Here is a 9,869-nt window from a genome sequence, read left to right as displayed (position 1 = left end):
CTTGCCTCCAAGCCACAATGTGTCATTAGTGATTGAGACAGAGTACTTGAAAATATCATCCAAAGGCGCTCTAAATATGTACATTTTTAATTTTTAATTCTTCTAATTGTATTTAGTCATCTCTTTCATAGTACATGTGTTTGTAATACGAAAAGTCTTTTCTTTTGTTTCTTTTTTGTTTTTAATGAACTATATTAGTTCAGCTTCAAAGCTAAGTTGTGATGAAAAGTTTGTATACCTTAAAGAATTTGTTAAGAAGAGGAATAAGTTCAAAGTTTGTTTCTCTATCTTTTAATCAGTTTCATAACAGATGGGAACTGAGAATTCATCAATCTATGGTATTGTCTTTGGAGAGCTTGAAAGGTATTAACTTTGTGTTAATGCATGGGCCACAAATTTGGCTGTAGCTTGCTTTAGAGAACATAGTTTCAGTTTTCAGAAATTGTAAATATGACAACCTGTTAAGCACTGCATTATTGGTCTCGTAATTCCTAACTTTTTTGCTCTATACCTGTGCTCCTTCCCCAAAAAGTTATCAAAGTACGTTGGTACATATTATAAATATGGAATACAAAGTTTATTCTACTCCGTCAAAGCCCTCTGGAGCCCGCACTGTGGTCCCTGTAATGAATTAATGTCCTTTTGGCACTAAGGTGACCATGTATGCAGTTAAGTAGTGTTCCTTTTTTTTAATCAAACAAGAAAAAAAAGTAAATATTTGGCATTTGATAGTTCATTTACAACTGTTTACGGTAGTCGATCTAGCGGCAGAGAAAAGATATAGGGACACTTAACTTTTAACAACTTGTGGTGCAACTTAGCTAACCATGTTTTAAGTGGTTGTTGTTTTAACCCTTATTCTCCCCAAATCAAGAAATTCTGTTTACTATATACATGCACATCTGCCAATGTTATTAGCCTGGTTGTGCTATATGGGCATGCATTGTTGACTATAATTCAAAAGTGAGAATGTACGAATTATAAGCAATGTGATGAAATATTTTCTCTCAGTTTTCAAAGAGAAATATTGTTATTATGGTTTGAATTAATCTTGCACTGAAAACTGATGCGTCATAATGCTTCAATCAAAATCATAGCTAGGAAGAGCTGTATAGGTTTTTAATTTCAATTCTTGAATGGTTATTGTGATAAATTAAGAATCTGAAAAGTATTTCTGATTTATAATGACTTACAACATGTGATACATTGTGCTTTGCATAAGTACAACGTACTGTTAAATAGGGTAAATAGGAACAACAAAATTGTTCAGTGTTTTTTCTTCATGATTTTAATCTAGTAATTATATAGATCCATTTCATTCTCTTATCTATCGTGAATAAATGAAATGAACTGGTTTTATATCTTTCCTGGAGATAATGAAATACATGTACAGTTAACAATTTAATTATTCATACCCCTGGTAAATTTGATGTTTTTGGTAACTAAATGAGAAGGATGAAAGGTCAACTAGTTAAATAAGGGCCTTTTTAAAAATACTTTTATGTCATCTTTCCACATACTTTAACAATTACAAGACTTGGTAAGGGTATGAATTATGAATACTTAAAGAGAAGGTTGAGTTCTGGGAAGAGGTGAAAAATAATTTGTGAGCATTACTCATTCTTATTATGCAAGTGTGGAAGAACATCAGTTAAGACATGTTCCCTGAAAAGCATGGCTCTTCAAATGCCTTCATATTCTAAATTTGCATGTAAAATCGTAAAAATCGGGGGGGGGGGGGGGGGGGGCCGGCTTTTTACACCACGTGTTCGTGTAGTCCCATATACATCTTTCTGTGCAAGTGTTTGTAACTTTATCAAGACGTGGCCAAATTTCTTATCATTTTGATGATTTCAGAACCTTGCAATACACACAAATTCTTATATGCTAGATGATCAACCTTTTCTGGTCGATTCCACACCGTTTCTTTCACAATGCAATCGCATGACCAGAACTCAACTTCATCTTTAACTGTATATGTGAAAGCCCGTCCTTCTTTTGGTCCTGTTCACATTGTTCCTATTACCCTCACTTATAGGCTTGTTCACATGTGACGTGAGAAACCGCTTAAGATTAACTTCTTTTCTTTTTACTTGGAAGTTAATGGCAAGTTAATGACAAAAAGGAAATGTGTGCAACAAAGATTTATGTACAGTACTCGCTTATTTGCAACGAGATAAGGAAACCTGAAGCGCATTGCATTTTTGTCATTAATAAACCCACCATGGTACCCACCTTGTATTTGATAAGCATGTATAGTACAATGTAATGATCATGGCAATTATCTCATTTTCAGTGTGACATCTCATTTTGCAATCAAAAGGCTTAGTATGAGTTTACAGTGTGGCATTTTCCTATGCCTTTTGACCTTTTTAAAATAAATCCATTTTCTTTATCAACTCTTGTCGGAAGGCGAGTAATGTTCATGGTTAGAGATTAAATGCATGGAAACGCTCAGTAATGGAAATGATGAATAGTTGCAAGCATTTTATTAATTCCATGTGGTGTTCTTGGTGCGTGTATGCACAGTATTAAAATCAATCATCCATAATGTATTCATTTGGTTTATTGAACGTTGTTTATTGATTGTACAGTGGAAATTCGTTATAACGAGGTCCCTGGTTGTATCGGGAATCTTGTTATATCGGGGTAAAAAAACGAAAGAATATAAAGGGCTGGGACCATCAAAATCACATTGTTTGAAACAGATCGACACCTCCTTTAATATCAGAGCTTTTTATACAGAGGTTCCACTGTACTTGTATTTTAACATATGCAATAATCTTGATTTAGTCTATACAGTGGAACCTCTTTAGAAAAACTCTAGTCTGTATTCAATTGAACCCTGCTCTGGGTCCAAGATCATGATTCGTGAAAGAAATCTAAGACATCAGACCAACTTCATTTATTTATTCCAGTTTACAAAAAAAGCTTGGTTATTTTACCATTTCATAATGAGACTGTGTAATGAAAGTGTTTTATGTTAAAGAGGTTTAAAAAATAATTTTAATAAGTTTCCATGTGATTAATTTACCCTTCCTTTAGAGATAGAGAGAGAAGAGGGAGAGGAAGGAGAGAAAGAAAGTAAGAAGACAGAAAGAGAGAGAAAGAAAGAAAGTAATAAGGAGAGAGAGAGAGAGAGAAGGAGGTTGAGATATTGGAGAGTAGGAACAGAAGAGAAGAAAAAGAGTGTAAAATGCATACATTCCCATGGACAGTACCGACCAGGGCCCTATTTTGAAAAGAGTTGCTATCTGAATCTGTCACAAATCTTGATTATTTGCAAAATTACAGTCGAGACTCTTTTTATGATGCTGGCCCTGGCATGAATTCATGAGATGTGAGAAGAAATTGAGAGAGTGAAATTTTATTCATGCACTGAACCTGTAAGGGAAATTAATATTACTTTACAACTCTTTGTACTTCTTTCTCCTTCCCCCTCTTACTCTCCATCTTCCTCTCTCTCCTTACTTTCTTTCTCTCTCTCCATACTCCTTTTCCATCTTCTTACTCTTTCTCTCTCTCCATACTCTTTTTTTCCTTCTTCTTTCTTTCTCTATCTCTGACCTGTCTTTTTCCATCTTCTTACTCTTTCTCTCTCTCCATACTCTTTTTTTTTTCTTCTTTCTTTCTCTATCTCTGACCTGTCTTTTTCCATCTTCTTACTCTTTCTCTATCTCCTTACTTTCTTTCTCTCTCCTTTCTCTCCTTCTTTCTCTATTTCCTTACTTTCTTTCTCTCTCCTTTCTCTGTCTCCTGTCTTTCGCTATCTTACCATCTTTCTCTCTCTCTCTCTCTCTCCTTTATCTTCTTATTCCCTTCTTGTCTCCCTCTCCTCTTCATCCATTAATTTCCTCACTCTCCTACCTTGTCCTTTTAAAGGCAGGGTACTTTATTGACATCGCTACCACTGCTGTAACATATCTCCAATTGCACCATCTCAAAGAGTAGCAAACGTACTATAGAGTGGTGAAGTGTGACGTCATCAAAAATCTAATTTTAGAATTTCTCAATTTCTTCTTCATTTTCCGAAATAGCATCAAAAATAATGTCCAAATGTCGAAAGCCAATTGAATGTGTTAAGTATTGGCTGAGATATGACCATCTGAATAATTATATGTCCTATGGGAACTGGGTGTCATATATGCTCTGGCTCCTGGTTTTCGACATTTGGACATTATTTTTGATGCTCTTTCAAAAAATTAAGACAAATTTGAGAAATTCTAAATATAGATTTTGATGACGTCCCAGCTTCGTTACTCCATAGTATCCACACGAGTACCCTCGTGAACTAGTCTTTTTCACGAATGAAAAACAAACAAACAAAACATTTATTTCCAAGCACATTTATTGTAACATTGAATGCATATTTATATGCTTTATATGGCAGGGTTAAAGCGCGGGATACAATATGAATACACCATTTTCAATCATTTCATTCTGCAAAATAAGCTACGGGGAGGAAGTTTCGACTCCTATGGCTACACTACACTAATTTGTACATACACATATATTTATAAGTCACTCAAAATTATGTGTGCAACAGTCTACAAAATCATCAACCCTTTTTTTAATGATTTCCAATGTTATACCGAGATATGAGCCTGTTGAACTAGTGCACTTATTGTCATCGAATATACATTTTCTCTGCTTAGTAGCAAACCGGTACACGTATATGGAGAATTACAAACGCATGTTAGCTAGGTAGACAGAAAAGTAGTTTTCCTTGAAATTGTTACCTTTATTAATTGTCTGTAAGCAATTATAATTGGGTTAGACCTCTGCCTATAGAACGACCGAAGGTGTGTTATGTGGAGTTGCATTTTTTTATGGCAGTATTAAAGGTCTGTCCAAGGATGTAAAATAATAATACATGTATTTTTATTAACACAATGTCTGTAAACACTTGAGCACACACACATATTGGAATATTCGTAAAACTTTAAATAATCTCTGTTTGGCATACCAGCATGACAATTAATCCCTCCTCTCTTTCACTTAAAGTTTAAAAATTCAAGGAGGAATTATAACTGGCAAAGAAAAACGTTTTGCTCACTACAATTAAAAAGGCCCTTAGTGCTATTGACAATACAAAGCTTTTACAGCCTTGTTGCGGCCAGCCAAGATGGTCAATGTTCTTATACCAGTATAGCTGTTAACAATTACATGAAGATTAAGTCCATAAATAGGCTCTTGAATATGCATTCAGTATAACTGTTCATAACAGCTATGTTCATATGTGACCGTTATAGTTTTAAACTTTAAGTTTGTGAAACCTCAGAATTTTAAACAATGAATTAAACCCTGATAAAGGTTCACATGGGACCGAAACAACGCATATCCAGAGTTTTAAACCATGAGCCAGGCAAACGGTCTTCTCGACTATCTGGCGAATACATTTTAGTGAGAACAGAGTAGACACAGCTATCGCGTTACCCTAAGATCGTTCATGGTTTATTATTTCAAGTGATCTTAAGTTTCATAACCATGAGTGCATCTGCAGGGTTCATAGAAACAGAATAACCTGTGAGTTTAACTCCTGACCTAAACTTTTAATTTTAGGATCCGCCGTGTGAACTCAACTAGCTAGTAGCACGGAAAGGGGTTGGGATAATTCACTTTCACAACAAAGGCTGTTGCACACAATTATACATTAACATCTTAATGGAAGAATCTACTCGAGTAACTAAAATCGATAACAAATTATTTACAACACACTTGCTAGGCAAACAAATAAGTTACTGAATCAGCCATTGGTATGACTAGGAAAAAAATAAGTACCACTGAAAAAACAACACCTTTTGAGTTTGACTCTAGAAAGTTATTGAATAGTAACAACTTGAAAGTAGACAGTCCTGTAAACAAAGGATTAGTAATACATGATTAGGTCATTAGTAAACTACAATCACCGATATACATGTACATATTCTAAAAACACTCATTTTTACATCATTATTCAGATAAAATTACACTAAACATTACTTTAGAAGTAATCATATATTTAACGACATTTAGTGGTCCCATTTGTTTAACAAAAAATATCTGCATTCAGAATACAAGATATCTACGTCTTTGGTATATATGTATGTTGCGAGCTATCATTCATTTTTTTTTTCTTCATACAAATAATTAAAGGAAACTTCACCCCCAAGAACAAGTGCAGGCATACTGAAAGATGGGACGTATTCCTGCCTTTATAATGTACAATATTCCTTACATAAGAATACATGAGATATATAAATGAAGATATTCTTGGCATGATGTAATGAGTTTTAGCATGACATAGGTGAAGCCATTTTCTTGATAATGTACCAGGCAAACGTGTACATGTATCATGCACCAAACTTTAGTCGGAAATGATTTTAATTCAACAACAAAACCTTTACTTTTCAATGAGGGAAAATCATTGCTGAGAAGAACTATCTTTGGTGAAAAATATATAAATTGTAACTCATTTATTTAAAAGTAATAAAATATAGCAATAGACAAATCTGTTTCAGTTAAGCAAAACCATGACCCCAGAAGAGCATCGACTGATTTATGCAATTTGCGTTCTGATAATTGTAGTACAAAGGATAATGGCAGTTGAATGAAATACTTAATCACATCATACACCTCGGAAGGAAGTATCCATAAATTGAAATACATTTACTTGTTAAATGACTTTGCACAGTACGTTACGTTATCAAGAAAATGGTGATGCCCATGTCCTGCTGAGAAACTGTACATTATGCTAAGAATATCTTGCTTTATACATCTCTCATACCCTTTGGTAGGGAATCTTGAAGATTAAAAGGCAGTAATACAATAAATCTGTCAGAATAACTGAAGTTAATTCTTGGAGTGATATTTCCAATAAGCTTACACATTGGACTACACAGACTTTGCAACATAATACTCAGGAGTGACACAAAACATAAAAGCACATTCCTTTCACTATCCTCCATTCCCCAAATTTAAAATATTCATAGAAGTTAAACAAAGGTGATTTCTGGTGAGGACCCTATTTGCATGCTTCACAAAAAAGAGGAAAAACCTCTGAAAATGATATTAGTTATTAGTTAATAAATTTGCAAATTTAGCGTACCACTGGCAAGAGGGTTAGTCTGAAGAATCAGCTGCATTCTTAACTTTCTTAAATGTCATTTTGACAGCAGTGCAGCCACTCAATTCCATGTGCTATATAAATTTGTTTTAAATTGAAGTAAAATTTGTGCAAGTTCACTGATGAAATTCTTAAATACAATTAATCCCAACACCAATTTCCTGCCTGCATTTAATTATCAAAGGCTTATTTGGCAATTTATGAAAACAAACTTGTGCGAACAGAGTGCTAACATTTCTTACAATACCGTCTTCCTTATACAAAATTGATAGTAATTATTCCTCTATATCTTTATTTAATATTTCCCATCCATTGTAACTCAACAAAGGGTGAACAACACAATCAAATCTGCACTAAACATCTTGCAAATTTCTACATTTCATGTGTACAAAGCACAGACAATTACACATGTAAAAAACATTATTTTCATTTGTTAATTGATACACCACCATAAAACATCGTTGAATAACCTCTACTTCTTTTCCATTCCTTCTCCCGACATTCAAGATTGATCATCTTAACATGTACTTTACACTATGTTACAAACTTTGAATTCATTTCTCCATAGAATACATACATTGGCATAAAGAGTGTTTCTATACAGCATCTACCTACCCAGCCTGTGCCTCCAATTAATACATTGCCACAATCACCAGAGGCAATCACCAGAGGCAATCACTCAGAGGTATGAGACCCACTTTCAAGGGAAAAAAATGGATCAGCCCCAAATTACTCACAACAGTATTTTGAGATGCTGTCTTAATTAGCTTGCCAGGGATTTCAATGATTTTTTTTAAAACATTTTCCCTCCCCCCCCCCCCCTATTTCTGACAGCCCTGGATCTGCCACTGGAAAAAAAACCTTCATGGATTTCAGCCATGAAGGTAACTTGGTTATATTCTGACAAAGTTTTAACGGGCTAATTTCTTCATTTGCAGAACTCTAGCTCTTAGCAGTTTGATGATGATGTTTACTACATCCAAATGCTGAATAGCTGATAGATAGGAAGTTCATCCTTGTAAAAAATAAAGCAGCAATCGGTGGACGTACAGCTTTAAGTGAATTAAGTCCTATCCAAAGGACTTGGTAATCCCGAGTTATACATGTAAACCAATGGGTAATAGCACTTCGTAACTTTCAGATTTGGGGCAAATTTTTTCCACCGAGCAATTTAAATCCCCAAATTAACTTAAAATTTCCTCAAACACTTTGAGCCTGCCGGGCTGGGTGTAACAAGCTGGATAGAAACACTTAAAAAAACTCACTGTACAATGACATCGGATATATAATCATCACAATATACAAAATGCATGTATACTTTTGAATACTACTCTCCACACTAGAAAGACCTTAATTTCTTTTCTTGTTTTCACTTTGGCACTACCATTGATGACAAGTTGATGAATAAATCTTTGTTAGATTACGAACACATAATGCTTATGAGCTACCACATTGCAAAATTTCCATGAATTCAGTCACACGGAAGGAATACACATACATGATTTGAACTATTACAAATATTAAAACAAGATGAAGACTTACAATACATGAGTTGCAATTACATGTACATTATTCATTATTCTGCATAAATACACCAAAACAGGACATCATAAGTATTCATTTTTTTGGTCCTTCCACCTCAATGAAATGATCTTTTAAAGATATATTATCATACTTCAATATTTATGAGGGAATGGGAAAGATTGGTCTACACAAAGAAAAATAGGAGATAACAGAACAATGGAATGAAATCCTAGAGTAAAAAAAACAACACTTCCACAGTGTAAAATCTGAACTGCTATTATACACATCGACAATCCAAGCACCTTTTAAAAATGAACATTTCTACATTAATGTGTCGGTTATGAACATATGGCGTCTTTAAAAGAAAAAAAACATACAATGGCAATCACACTTTCAGAGAATTCTTTTAGAACATATACAAAACTAAAAATAATACTGAACCCACATTCTCACTCAATCCATTTATAAATAGAAGAATTGCATTTAACCAACACAAGAAAGCAAGCACAAGAGAAAATCAGACGTTAAAAAAATAGTCTGGCATTGCGAGGGAAAGAATGGTAAGACATATTGCTAAGCTACAGATACTCTGTTTGACCTAAAAGAAAGTTATATTGCAACTAGTTCTACACAAAAGAATCTTGCATACATTGAAGAGCAATTCTACAAGGTTTCATTTTCAATAAAGTTCCGGCCTTGGGCCATATAAGTACCGAGAAAACAAAAATATGAAATTGCCTGTTGCATCTTAATAAACAAACACAAGGCATCAACAATAACATGAAATGCATTTTTTTTCTGGCAATATGTGTGTATTCGGTGACCTTAAGGTATTCCCAGAAAGAGCTTACAGGTATATCTATTTTTCCTTTTTCTTTCTTCTGACGATAATAATAGACCAGTTCCCATATGATTTCAACTTTAAGTATACTTATTCCTCAAATAGCATGTGACATGGTATTGCATTCTTTTTAAAATGTATTTTAACAGCGAGAATGTAGACCCCAAATTGTATTTAATGAGCTAGAAATTTTGTCTAAACTGTGTTTTAAAGGCCCAGGAGAAAGAAAGTTACATTGCTGACACACATCGAGTGAGCTTTTGGGTCATTACAAGGACCCCCACAAAAATGCAATGAATACATGTGAATTTGTGAACTGGTCTATGTCTACAATTGGCACAGAAAAAGAATTCTCAAACCTCAGGGGCCCCGTTTCATAAAACGTTTTATCTATAACAA

Source organism: Strongylocentrotus purpuratus, unplaced genomic scaffold, assembly GCF_000002235.5.
Source record: "Strongylocentrotus purpuratus isolate Spur 01 unplaced genomic scaffold, Spur_5.0 spur5_scaffold_1, whole genome shotgun sequence".
Classification (NCBI taxonomy): Eukaryota; Metazoa; Echinodermata; class Echinoidea; order Camarodonta; family Strongylocentrotidae; genus Strongylocentrotus; species Strongylocentrotus purpuratus.
This window is presented reverse-complemented; position numbering follows the sequence as displayed.